Raw genomic sequence first — 14,644 nt, 5'->3', positions numbered from 1 at the left:
CAGCTCTGTTCCTGACACCGGGCCACCTCTCCTTTGCCTCCTACATTGTCACAGCCCTGAGCCTGCCCCAGTTGGTCCTCTCTTTAGGGCTTTGTGGCTACAAGTAGTAGCTCTTCCCAGGCTGGGGTGGAGGGGAGGCACACCTGGAGCACCACTGCAGAAGACTGCTTCCATATTAGTAGTCCTTTTCCTACTTGGATTTTAGAATAGAGGTTGGCTGATGCTAGTCTTCTTTGAAAATGCAGTCACCTTTGCTGGAACACGGTAATGGACAGAAATTCCCATGAAGCTGACTGGAGGGGAAACGTAAGGGTGATGGATTCTCTTAGGGGCGCATGTGCCCAGAACCAGTGAGTTTAGCATCTTTATTAAGGATCTGGTTGAAGGAACATGAACAGTGTGGTTCATCATTTTTTTAACTTGGAAAACATTTCACCAATAATACACGTTTATTAAAGAAAAAGCAGATGGGCCAAAGGAAAATTAAGAAAAATGACTCTCCGTCCCTCTATCCCGAAACAACTTTCCTGTGTCATGTTTCTGTGCAAATCTGCCGTACCTACCACATGCACGTATATAAATAAATGCCTGGCTAAAATTCTGGACCTAAGGCTTTTTTAAAACCTTGATGGTTAAAGCTTTAATAAAAACAGTTTTTGTCCAGAAAGGGATAGAAACTAGTATTGACCTTAAGAGTAAACTGTTTATTTTGGGAAAACCCTTGAACGAAACATTAAGCAAACACCTCCCTCCTGTGGCTCTGGGGGAATGAACCGATATTGAACTATTGTACTCAATGCCGTTGTCCACTTGGAGGTCATTAGACAGGGCCCGCCCAATTCACTGAAGGAGAAATGAGCATTTGTGCCATCAGCCGGGAGAGAACGATCCTGAGACAGAACGCAAGCTAGGGCCTTACAGGTGAGCCTCACAGGGGAAGAGGTGCACCTGCCTCCCTCTCCCCAGGTCCTAGGGCAACCAGACACACCTCACAGTGGGGACAGGGAGGGCCTCCAGCTTGGTTGAGGTGGCAACAAGGCAATCCGTGTCCCTAGGGGAGCTCAAGACTGGCCTGGGTTAGGAGACCAAAAGCACTCATTTCTGGTGCGTCTTGTCTGTTTTTGCTCTAAGAGGTGGTTCCTTTTGGGACTCGATTCCCCAAATCTATTGAAAAGGCAGAGACTAGTCTAGCTGTGCTGCGTAATGAAGGCCAGAGCTCTTCTGGGCTGGAGTTAGAATGGTAAAGAGAAGGGCAGTGGTAGCCCCCTGAAGGCCAGCCTGGAGGGACCGCGGGGGCCAGCGGAAGGTCAGCAGTCCCAGATAGCGGACCCTGGGCCTGCATCCTGGCACTTGCAGAGAAGTGGAGGCTGGACAAGATGGGCAGGTCGTGCCCTGGAGGACTCTCCGAAATGGTCAGATGGCACTTTAAGAGAGGCTCTGTCCCTGAGATCAAGCAAAACCAAGATTTGGAGCCTCTGTAGTTTACAGCATTAGTTGAAATATGTTTTCCCAGGCTGGTCGAGTCTGAGACATCTGGCAACAGATAGCCATTTGACAGAAGTAGGCACACGCTCTACCTGTTGTTCTATAATCTCTTCCCTAACCCAGCCCCTCAACAAGATACTGCGTGAAATTTTCCGTATCAGTGGATAGGGACATTGTCACTTTAACAGATGACTCACGCTCCTCTTTATACACATATAACTATAATTTATTTAAGCATTCCCTTTTGTTGAAGCCACTTCAAAGGACAAAGCAGAGTGGGTTTGAGATAAGCAAGGCAGGGATGTGGAGGAAGGTGAGCACTGGTCTTTCAGTGCAGCAGTCTGGGGCTCCTGGGGCAGAGTCCTCTGGGCTTGTTCTTAGAGTCACACCCCTGGTCTCAGGTACCTGCCCTCAGCCATGTCCCTCCCTCGCTCTGATGCTGCCACTGCTGGTGTGTGGTCAGACTGCATACCACTCTTTACTTGGATTCCTCTGAGGGAAGAAAGAGATCAGAAAAAAGTGGTGTGGCATAGTGTTCCCTCTCAATCCCATTTGTGGTGAAGTCTTTCAGTTGAAGATGGTGGATTGAACACCATCTCCTCTACTTCTCCAGCATCTGCTGAAATAATAATGATAAAATCTTTTCAAGGACAAAGAGAACAGGGAGAAAAACAGCAACAAATAAGAAATTTCAACAAGTTTTAGAGGATGTAAAGCAAAAGGAGGTACAGTAGGGGTTTCATCAGGGAGGGGGAAGCTATGCTTGCAAAGCCTTCCAGAGGTGGTTACCTATGGGAGCAGAGAGAACACAGCTCGTGTGCTCTCCCTGAAGGCCCCTGGACAGGTCAGGGCTTGGAAGCCCAGGGTACCCTGGAGAGCAGAGGCGGAGCTCAGAGCTGCATACAGAGATCCAAGTGGATACACTTGGCAACCAGAATCTCCAGTGGGATGTGAGGAGTCTGTTCACGTTTCCATTCCCTCCTTCCTACCAGAGCCCTGCCTTTTTAGACCAACCCCTCTTCCACATAGCATGTGCTTCAAGGGGAGACCCTATCCCAGGTCTAGCTGATAACACAACAGAAGAAAAGCACTAGGAGAGAGATTTTCTCTCTCTTTCTTCAGTTGGATATGGACATGTATAACTGAGGACTTCTTAAACTGTCATGTGCATGATGAATCATGTGGGGATCTTATTAAAATGCAGATTCTGATTGTTAGTCTGGAACAGGGCTTTGGATTCTGCATTTATGACAAGGTTTGGAGTGACACTGATGTCACTAGTCCAAGGACCATGCTTTGAGTAGTAAAGGCATAGCTCGTTTCTTTTGGCATGATTTTATGGTCATGAAGGGAAACCAATTCATCTGGATGAGATGTTGAAGAGAGCAAAGCAAAGAACCCGAAAGACACTAAATCCTACGTGGCACCACTGAACTACTGATCCAGAGTGTATCCTGAACTCTCCCTACTTTTGAACTTCTAGTTATATAGAATAATGTTTTTGCTTAAGCCAGTAAAAGTCAAAGCTCCTTCCATTACAGCTCTACCCTAGAGGTGGTGAGGAGAAGATTATTCTCTGGAGAAGGAAAATGGGAAAGGACAGGATTCAGGGGCACTGGATGTAGGGGAAGGGGAGGCTGGGACCCAGGTACACTACTGAAAACAGGAATTAATTAACAATCTGTGTATGTATGAAGCATGAAAGAACTTTCAGAGTGGTAGAAATAAAAAAATTCATTTAATATACAATTAAGATTTTTGTACTTTACTATGCATAAATTATACCTCGATAAAAATTTTTTTTGAAATTTTGTAATTTCTTTTCAGTGTAACAGTATTCATTGTTTTTGCACCACACCCAGTGCTCCATGCAATACGTGCCCCCCTTAATACCCACCACTTTGCTCTCCCAACCTCCCACCCCCCACCCCTTCAAAACCCTCAGGTTGTTTTTCAGAGTCATACTCTCTCATGGTTCACCTCCCCTTCCAATTTCCCTCAACTCCCTTCTCCACTCCATCTCCCCATGTCCTCCATGTTATTTGTTATGCTCCACAAATAAGTGAAACCATATGATAATTGACTCTCTCTGCTTGACTTATTTCACTCAGCATAATCTCTTCCAGTCCCGTCCATGTTGCTACAAATGTTGGGTATTCGTCCTTTCTGATGGAGGCATAATACTCCATAGTGTATATGGACCACATCTTCCTTATCCATTCATCCATTGAAGGGCATCTTGGTTCTTTCCACAGTTTGGCGACCGTGGCCATTGCTGCTATAAACACTGGGGTACAGATGGCCCTTCTTTTCACGACATCTGTATCTTTGGGGTAAATACCCAGTAGTGCAATTGCAGGGTCATAGGGAAGCTCTATTTTTAATTTCTTATTTATTTATTTATTTATTTATTTATTGTGTGTGTGTGTGTTGATTGATTTTTTTTATTAAATTTTTCATTTATTTTCAGCGTAACAGTATTCATTGTTTTTTCACCACACCCAGTGCTCCAGGCAATCTGTGCCCTCCCTAATACCCACCACCTGGTTCCCCCAACCTCCCACCCCCCGATACAACGTGTGTTGGAGAGGATGTGGAGAAAAGGGAACCTCTTACACTGTTGGTGGGAATGCAAACTGGTGCAGCCACTTTGGAGAACAGTGTGGAGATTCCTCAAGAAATTAAAAATAGAGCTTCCCTATGACCCTGCAATTGCACTACTGGGTATTTACCCCAAAGATACAGATGTAGTGAAAAGAAGGGCCATCTGTACCCCAATGTTTATAGCAGCAATGGCCACGGTCGCCAAACTGTGGAAAGAACCAAGATGCCCTTCAACGGATGAATGGATAAGGAAGATGTGGTCCATATACACTATGGAGTATTATGCCTCCATCAGAAAGGACGAATACCCAACTTTTGTAGCAACATATTTTTAATTTCTTGAGGAATCTCCACACTGTTCTCCAAAGTGGCTGCACCAACTTGCATTCCCACCAACAGTGTAAGAGGGTTCCCCTTTCTCCACATCCTCTCCAACACACGTTGTTTCCTGTCTTGCTAATTTTGGCCATTCTAACTGGTGTAAGGTGGTATCTCAATGTGGTTTTAATTTGAATCTCCCTGATGGCTAGTGATGATGAACATTTTTTCACATGTCTGATAGCCATTTGTATGTCTTCATCGGAAAAGTGTTGAAAGCTGCACATGGAAAAGTGATATCCCCAGCCCCTCCCCAATGTCCCATGTTCAACCTTTTAGAAGCCAGGACTATGCCAACTAGGCAAGAGATTGAAAAAGTGCTTTTCTGGGTAAGTGGAATAACCCCAAAGAGAAGATCCATACATTATCATTTGAGACTTTCCAAAAGAATCAGTCAATTTGGCATCTGATCATCCTATGGTGAAAACTTAACAGTTGTTAATGATCCTGCCCCAGCCCTGCACACAGAGATTTCAGTCATCTATTTAGTACCAATTTCATGAATGAGCACAAAGGATTACTAGACACTTGAAAAAATGCACCAACATATCACAGAAAGAATTTTAAAAATTTTTTTAAAATTCTGATGTCAAAATGGGAGGGGGAAGAACTGAAGAAAATAGAGATAATGCAAGGCTAAGAAGAAAACTTTAAAATAACACAGATTTAGTACCCTCAGAGCCATGAGAGAAGATACTTCTTTCATTAAAGAAGAATAGGGTTTATTAAGAAAGAGACAATTAGGGAACTGGAAAGAACTGTTAGAAATTAAGAACAGAAGAGAAAAATATGACAATTCTATAAAAGCTTTGGAGGATAAAGATAATGAAATTGATTAGAAAGCAGAACAAAAAGAGATGGAAAATATGGAAGAAAATGCAAGAGCTTTAGATGACCAATCATCAAATCCAATATCTGACAAAGAGAAAAATTGGAATGAGAGAAAAAAGAAGAAATTGTCAAAGAACTGAGTTAAGAATACTTCCTGGAACTAGACTGCATTTTCTACCTCAGGGATTATATAAACTTTCAGGACATCAGGGATAAGAAATAGATCCTAAAAGATTCCAAAGAGTAACAAATTACATGCAAAAGACAGATCATCAGAATGGTCTTTAACTCTCCAAGCGTAAAACTAAAAGTTAGAAGACAATGAAACAATTAATGCAATAATATTTTGAAATAAATATTATTTTCAGCCTGGAATTTTATATTCAGCCAAACTAGAATTTGTGTGAGGACAAAACAAAAATATTTTCAAACATAAAACTTGGAAAAAAAATACTTCTCACACACCCTCCCTTAAGAAAGTCCTGGAGGGCATGTTCCAGCAAAATTAAGGAATAAGCCAAGAAAGAGGAATATGGACAACTAAGAAATGGTAGAGCCAACCCAAGACAAGAGTAAAAGAAGTCCCTGGAGGGTAGCTGTCCAGGAGGCCTACAAATTAACCCACACAACTGGAATCAAGAGGAAATAATTCCTTACAGTGGAGGTCTTAAGGAATAAAAAAGGTGGAGGGAATGACAAAATATGTGATATGATGGAATTTTTGTAAAAACTAATGATATGTGGATGACTAATTGATGATAGATCTGGTTGATTTTTTTTTAACTTTAAAGATATTTATGTAGAGAAAGATGCAAGGAAAATACTAGGCAATTATAAACTCTAAGAAAAAGCAAAAATTTCAAGAAGGAAAATACAATTGCAATAAACTCTGATCATTTATCTAAGTAAAAACGATGAGAGGACTAAATGGTTTGATGAGGTTGGGGAGGAGGTTGAAGATGGTGAGAACTGCTGCGAGAAAGCTACATTCTCCCAACCCACAAATCACAAAATAGAAGTAAATGTAAAAATACATAAATGTAAAAATACAGATTTAAAGTTAAATCAAAGAAATATGTGAAAGAGTTTTAAAGGCTGTCCTCTAGGGAGATTGTGACAGGATCATTCTTATTCATTATAAGCCTTGTGTTATTTGATTTATTTTTAACCGTACGCATGTATTGTTTAAAAAAAAATTTTAGGGGCGCCTGGGTGGCTCAGTGGGTTAAGCCTCTGCCTTTGGCTCCGGTCATGATCTCAGAGTCCAGGGATCAAGGCCTGAATCAGGCTTTCTGCTCAGCGGGGAGCCTGCTTCCACCTCTCTCTCTGCCTACCTACTTGTGATCTCTCTCTCTCTCTCTCTCTCTGTCAAATAAATAAATAAAATCTTTTAAAAAAATTTTTAGAAGTTAGAAAATATTTTTTTAATTGATGAATGAATGAATCAGAAGATCACCGGGCATGTGTCAGAGATCAGGGTTCTGTTCTGTTCTTTCCATTAACCCACTGAGTGGCCGTCAACAAGGCATTAAATCTCTAGAGTTCAGTGCAAGGCAGAAACTCTCTAAACTTTCCTCCAGGTCTCAATGACCTGAAGGCCCACAAGAATTAGACAAGTCTGTACCCCAGACTTGGTACCATCTCTGGGTCACTTTGAACAAATGACCTTTCTTCCCATCTCCCAGCCAGTGCTTCTGCAAAATGGAGGTAATGATATGACCTTCAAAGGAGGCATCAAGGGGGTCACATGTGGGGCTGTGCCCACCACAGGGCCTCTAGGTGCTCACTAGATATCAAAGACTTGAAACATGTAGGCTAAAGTGAGATCAGATCAAAACAGGCAAGATAGGGTCAGGGAAGCTATGATGCCAGGAAAGACCAGTAAGGTGTTTGCTACTTACGGTATCTGTAATGGTTCCTCCTTCTTCCCTTCTGGGTCTTCTCTGGAGACTGTGACCATGGCTAGGAATCCTCCACTAAGGGATCAGAGCAGGGGAGGGGCCTGATGACATAGTGTTCCTTGGCTATGTGCCCCAAAACTGCCTAGACTCAAGAAATTTTCCCCCACCCCTTTCATTCTTATAATCAGCATTTACTTAACATGGGCAAAAGGATTTTTCTTTCTGAAAGTTCATTCTGTGATTTCCATGCCCCCAGTGGCCTCTGGGATCCTGTTCTGCTAAGGCAAGAGTGCTCTTTTCAAGCTGTCAGTAGGGGAAAGATGACAAGACTTTAATGAAGTCAAGTCATCATTTTTTCATGGCACATGAGGCTGTAGGCTCGGCTGGGGAGGGAATGTGGAGACGGGTTCTTTTGCCTGGTCTCCTCTGTGACCCTCCCCCACTACATCTTGTCCCCAATACTGCTCTGGGAGCCGCTTCATATAAACAAGTCCAATGCTGCAGGGTTCCCTGAGGCCACTGGCTGGAGTGCTAAAGAGGGCACTGAGGTCTGATGCCATTAATCACCCAGATGCACACTTGCGGATTCTTGGCTCAGCTGGGAGCTCCCTCTCCTCCCTGCCCCCAGGAGAATGAATCTGTCGATTTTCTCCCTGTGATCCAACCAGCAACTAATATTAACAGGGCTTAAATCATCAAGACTCCCAGAAGTCAGGTTTTCACTGGTTTTCCTACAAATGAGCCACCAAATTTAACCAGAAATGCTTTCTATTTAAACAAAGACTACGCATCCATTTGGAAAAATATATTTCAAGGTCTAGTTCATATCTGATCCCCTGAACTCCTCCTACAGTCCTGTATAATTCAAAAGCCCCAGTGAAAGGAGATACTCATCTCCTGATATGAATTCACATCCCTGAAAGGGGGAAAAAAGGTTCCTTTCATACAGAGGATTGCTTTGGATACAGCTGTGAACATCTTTGAAAAACCTGCCACTTGTGTGGCATGGGGAGAAAATGAAAAGGATTAGGCTATGAACCCAGTCTTCCCAGGGGAACCCAATGATATCCTAGTTGGTGCTCTAGGCCAGAGTTCCTAAATTTCAGCCTACGTCAGAATCCCTAGAGGGCTTGTTAAAACACGTATTGCTGGGCCCCAACTCCAAAGGTTCTGATTCAGAAGGCATGGGCAACCCTAGGAATCCACATTCGTAACAAATTCCCAAGTGATGTTGATGCTACTTATCTGGAGACACACTTGAGAGGCAGTGTCCTTGAACTTCTGGACCTTCCTGAATGGTCACACCAGGAGTTATCTCTGAGGGGATTCTGTTGCCAGTCTGTCCCCTCTCCACCCTACCCCTACCCACTCAGTTGTGGAAGTCTCCTTGAGCTGGTCCTGAGTAGAGCTGGTTATCAATGAAGAATCTCAGCTCCAGCCTCTCCTTTGCAGGCTGAGCTTGTGCTGAAATTGGCCCAGGGCTGGGGGAGTCTGGTGGCCTTAAATGAGCCCTGAGCACCTGCCTGCCCTATGAGTCACAGCTTTCCCAGCCTCTGCAGTGTAGGTTCAGCCCAAAGAGCTGGGTTCAACCTTGGTTTGCTGGCCCAGCACCTCGGTCCCCTTGGAGCCCTGGAGCTCTGTTTCCAATCCCATAACACTCGACCAAGGTCCACGCCCTTGCCCATTACTCCCCTTACCAAGGATTTGGAACTGGTGTCTTGCCTCCGTCTCCCCTCATGCAGAGGCTGAGCAATGCCCCCTTTGGATGAGAAACACTGTGCCTCTGTGACCTGAAGGACTGCAGTCACACACACATCCAAACCCAACCTGAAGTGGGCCTTCCCAGGAAATAACAACTTTAACTGGCTTGGTCATAACTGAGAAGCCCACTGAGATTCTGATGCCTGGTACCCTTTGGAGGGGTAGCAAACTCCAGATCAGCACCTCTACCCCAGCCTCACTCTACCTGGCATCTCAACTACCTCTGCTTCCCCACAGTCGATTCCCACCCACCTCTCCCCTGGCAACCCCTTGCAACATCTTGATTATGACATCTATAACTGCTCCTTCTCCTTCCTTTCTGGAGGCTTCTGTCATGACAGTAACTGCATGCAAGAACCCTCAATAAAGTAGCCTCAGTCACAACTCCATGATTTCTTAGCACAGCCTGGCAGCGACTGCCCGATTGCCTAGCCAGCTTTGCCATGGCTGGTACTGAGTTACAGCTGCAAATCCTATAGACTCATGGAGAGGAACAGGAGATCCCAAAATAACTTTGAGTTTGATTTCCTGCTCTTCTACTTGCTGACTCTGTAACCTTGAGCAAGCCTTTCAGCCCCTCTGAGCCACAAGCTTTATCTGCATATAGAGCTTGGAAGAGTATCTAATGCTAAGTATATACAAGGGTTGAGTGAGTGAAGGTACTGAAGGTGTTGCATTGGTTTCCAACCACTGTCGTAACTAACTACCCAAATTTAGTGTACGAAAACAGAAATGTATTCTCAGATAATCCTGGAGGCCCAGCACCTGAAGAGTCTTACCGGGCTCATGTCAAGGGATCAGCAAGGTTGGTTCCTTCTAGAGGCTAGAGGGGAGAATCCATTCCTTACCTCTTGCAGCTTCTGGTGGCTGCTGGCATTCCTTGGCTCGTGGCTGCATCACTCTGGTCTCTGCTTCTGTTGTCACACCTCCTTTTCTCAACTGACTCTCCTTCTGCCTTCCTACACTACATTTAGGGCTCACTCAGGCAATCCAGGACAATCTCCCCATTTCACAATCCCTAATTCAGTCACATCTGCAAAGTCCCTTTGTATCAAAGGTGACATTAACAGGTTCCAAGGGTTAGGACCTGGACATTATGGGAAACCATTATTCAGCTGACTGCAGGTGCTAGACAGAATGCCTGGAATATAGAAGCTCCATAAATTACTGCTGCTTTTCATTTTCCTGCTATTATTACCATTAGGATGTCTGTTTGTCCCCTAATTGTGCCCCAGCACAATTCCTCAGATTGCCACCCAGTCAGCACAAGGTTGGGTTTCTGTAGGTCCAAAGAGCACAACTATGTGAGACTTGAATAATGCTCAGAATGTTTAGTCATATATACCATCTATAAAATTCTTCATTCCCAATAATGTGCATCTAGAAAGAGGTAGGAATTCTCAGTGGAGTACAACAAAGCCATCCTCAACCATGAACTTTCAACTAACAACTTCTCAGAGCAAGATGATGCTCTAACGAGTCGTCTGAACTCTCTGGATGCATCCCTGAGCAAAGCTACCTCTGGCCATTGCATCCGAGATTCCTTTCAAGGATGAATCTGAGTGCTGTTCTCCTTCCAGCTGACAAGAGCTGAGAAAGGAGCCTACCTCAGGCTTTTATCCTAAGGCATAGCTGTGGATAAAAGGCTGCTGTCCTCACATCTATCCACATCTGTCCATAAGTCTCCATCTTAGTGGACCAAGCTTGACCTGAGCCCTCCTCTTAGAGCCTTGCAGCTTGTTGTCTGTTTGGACACTGGACAATGATGGCAGTGAGTCTCAAACACAGGGAGCATACAGAGCCACGACATTCCCAGGCTGTGCAGTGGCCAATTCTGAACCAAGTTCTGTTCATGATTCCAGAAATAGAGCCATGGAGCAACCCAGACCAATGAGAGGAAATCATCAGGGAGAGAGACAGAGAGACCAAGAGGTGCACCAGTCAAGGCCAGTAGCCAAGACTGACCCCTGGAGAAAGAGCCAAGGAAGAGAAAGACTGGTGGAACATGGAAGGAGGGGCTGTGGTCATCTGACTAATTCTGGACCTTTCTTACAGGATCTCTTCTGAGGGCTCAGTTCTTGCTCCCAAGGGTTTAAAAACCATGAATACGTAGCATTGGAAAGCCTATATCCAGGCAGTTCCCAGAAGCTGGATATAACCAGTGTTCAATTGTGCCAAGATAAACATGATGATTACCATTAGTGCCCCAAGGGCACATTCTTGGCTGGGGAGAGTGTCCCTCCAGAACTAACCATCTCTTGTATTCCATGGGATCTTGTCATAGCAGCTTGGGCTGCTATTAGAAATACCACAGACCGGGTGGCTTAAACAATAAATATTTGTTTCTTACAATTTTGAAGCCTAGAAGTTCAAAATCAAGGTTTCAGGATGGTTGGGTTCTGATGAGCGTCCTCTTCCTGCTTTCAGAATTCTAAATTGTCATTATATCGTCACATAGAGAGAATAATCATGCCTGGCTTGTCTTCTTCTATGGGCAGCAATCCCATTCAAGAGGGCTCCATCCTCATGATCCAATCACCTTCCAAAGGCCCCCCTCTAAATGCCACCACATTGGGAATTAGAACATCAGCATAGGAGTTTGGGTGAGGAGTGGAGACTCATTCAGTTCATTGCAGGCATGTTCTCCATGCACAGTCCCTTTCATCCATCAGATATTCCTAAATCTAACATTGGGCCCACCAGCTCTTGGAGTTTCAGAGTTGGTACCACATGATCTCCAGCACTGAGCACCCAGCTCAGGCCCAAGGCTGAGCTCTCTGCTGAGGGCATTTCAAGCTGGGATAATCAGGGCAATTTCCACTGAGTCTGCCTTGCCACCAGCTCTTTGGTCCCTGAGCCAAGCCTCCACTTCTGGCTCTCTTGAAGCTTACCACCTCCCTTCCCCTTTAGCCTACCTCCCAACCCTACCCCATTTCCAAGAGACTCCCCTACCTTGACCTTCAAGGAAACATGGAGGCCATCAGGTGGGACTTTCCCCACCTTTGCTCCCATCTTCCTTCACACCATGCACTGAGGGACAGGGGCAGTGAGAGGAACGTGAGTCAAGTGCTGGGCTCTGGAGTCTGTCCATCAGCGTCAAGAGTAGGTGCTGCCTCTTACCAGGTGATTCTCTTTATGTGCAAAACAGGATAGCAGCCACACCTCCACTTCATAGAGCTGCTAAAGAGGAAATGAGGAGTTAGCATATATAAAACAGTGTCTAGCACAGGGTATGAACTGAATAATGTAAGCGGTGATTATTATTTTCATGTAAGAAGCACAACAAGTAACTAGAGATAAAGCAGTGTTGTGAATGTGAACTCTGAAGTCCTGGCTGTGTTCATTTTTAGTTCTGGGACCTTGAGGAAGTCACTTAGCCTCCTTGACCTTCAAATTTTTCATTTGGACAATGAGGACATGACAGTGCCTGTCTGAGGTGTGAAAGGGCACAATCTGTGTGAAGTTCTCAGAGTGAAGTCTGGGGCAAAGTGAGCCCTCCATAAATAGTGCTTCCTCTTTGAGTGGTGGTCTTCTTTGTGTCCCCTTTTCAGGGCTGGTCCCCAGCACAGCACCCAGGGCCCACCCCTGTCCTGAGGGAGTTCATCCACTGATTACCGCCCACCCCCACTCATGTGCCTTCAATACCCCTCTCGTCTGGGCCGCGCCCCTCAGACTCCCCTCCAGAAAGAAAACCTGCTTTCAATCTCTTATTAAGCCCCCACCCTATCCTCCTCCTCTTTCCACTAGGAGCTTCTATAAAGGGCGGTCTACCCTTGACTGCAGGCTGCATTTGCTCACAATGGGACCATCTCAGGTTTTCACTGTTTCCCTCCAGATATCTGGGATCTCTTAGGGACATCTCAGGATAATGAAGTCTTGAGTGTTTGTGAGTTCTCTGTTGAGACATTTGTCTTCTGTCTACTGAGTTTATTTGGGTGGTGGAACATCTCATACCTTCTCTACAAGCCGAGATAGTGATGTACTGTTGGTGGTTAGGACTGCTTTGTATGGGGACTGTAATCAGCCCCAAGGTAGAGTGAGCCCTCCAAGCCTCTCCTGGAAGCCCCCTGGGGATGATCCTGGGGTGGGGGGCGCTGTGGGGGTGGCCAGAAACGGGCTGATTGGGGAAGGCAGAAGGCAAAGGCAAACTCCGCAAAGGGATAGGACTGAAACCATGAACAAATGGAAAGGCAAACAGTAGTCATGGCATTTCCACTAAATTCTGGGAGGGAGGTGTGGGGGGAATCTACAAGACCCCAAGCTTCAACAAAGGTGATGAGAAGCAGATTAAAGAAAGCCCTTTCTGGGTGAGAGCGGGGAGAAGTGCGGCTGTGGCCCCCGGAAGAAAACCTCCGAGAGGAAACGAGCCCCATCCTGGGGCACCCAAGACCCCCATGCCATGTCCACTGACCCAGGAGGCTCTATCCATGAGCTCCCTCTAGCACCACCAAGATCTTGGACAGATTATCTCCACAGGCTCTTGCCAGTCAAGATACCCTGTTGCTTGGGGCACCATGACATGCTGTGGTGTCTGTGAATCCTGGAGTCCTGGGGGACAGTGCCTCATGTGTCCCCACGTGAGAGGTGCTTTCCTCTCCAGCCTGGTCTCCTGTCACAGACACCAGGGACTCCTCATCTTCACGACTGCCTCAAGGAGAAAATATAACTGAGATCGCCCAACATGGAACAGCCCTGTGTGCATCCCTCTGGGAGGGCCAGTGTGCCTGCCGCCATCCACCTTGCTCACACATACCCATATCCTCTTGCATGGTTTGGGCCTGGGGCTGCTACCTTTCATACTGGGAGCTCCAGAGGTGTCTCCTTTATTTTTGATTGCTTTGTAGAACCTGACGCATGCTAAGTTCTTAATAACTGTATCTTGAATAAATGGATGAACAAACAGCTCTTTGGCCACCATCAGTGTGTATCATGCAATAGCTAACATTTACAGAGTGTTTATTATGTACTAGATCTTTTTTATAATATTTACATACATTAGCTCATTTTATTCTCACAAAAGGGATCATTATTTCTCACAAAAGGGATCTCACAGCAGGGATCATTATTATCCCCATTTTACAGATGGGGAAACCTATCCTCAGAGAGGTTCATTACCTTGCCTTAGGATATAAACTAGAAAAGGACAGAGCCAGGATTTGAATCCTAGCAGTCTGACACCAGAAGCTGGGCTGTTAACTAATACATTAACTGTTCCTTAAAATATTTAAGCAAGTTTTCTCACTAGGACCAACAAAGACACCTGTGAGCAGATTAGTAGGATACATTAGATGTTGGGAAGATCGGATTCTTGTCTGAAACGGCTTATTGCTCAGGGAGGCCATGGGAGTCTGGTTGGAAGCAGCCATAAGGAGAAGGAGGAAGGGATGGGGGGAATAACTGACAGCCTCAGAACGATAGGGGGCTGGAGGGAAGCAGAAGGCTTGGCCCAGAGTGAGTAGAAAGAGGGAAGGAGACATTCATCAGACCCTCCCAGGCCCAGAGGGAGACTCAGGAAAGAGAAAAGCTGAGAAAAGGAGGTATCCTGACCTGGGCAGGCCCAGGGAGGCTAATGCTTCAGTGAATCACTGAGGAAAGGGGAGAAGAAGCTGGACCACGTGGGGCTGGCATCTCAAGTGCCTAACTTGGCAGGCCAAGGGCAGTGACTCATGGTCAGTGCCAGTTCT

Source organism: Martes martes, assembly GCF_963455335.1.
Source record: "Martes martes genome assembly, chromosome: 4".
Classification (NCBI taxonomy): Eukaryota; Metazoa; Chordata; class Mammalia; order Carnivora; family Mustelidae; genus Martes; species Martes martes.
Note: the sequence above shows the minus strand (reverse complement) of the source record.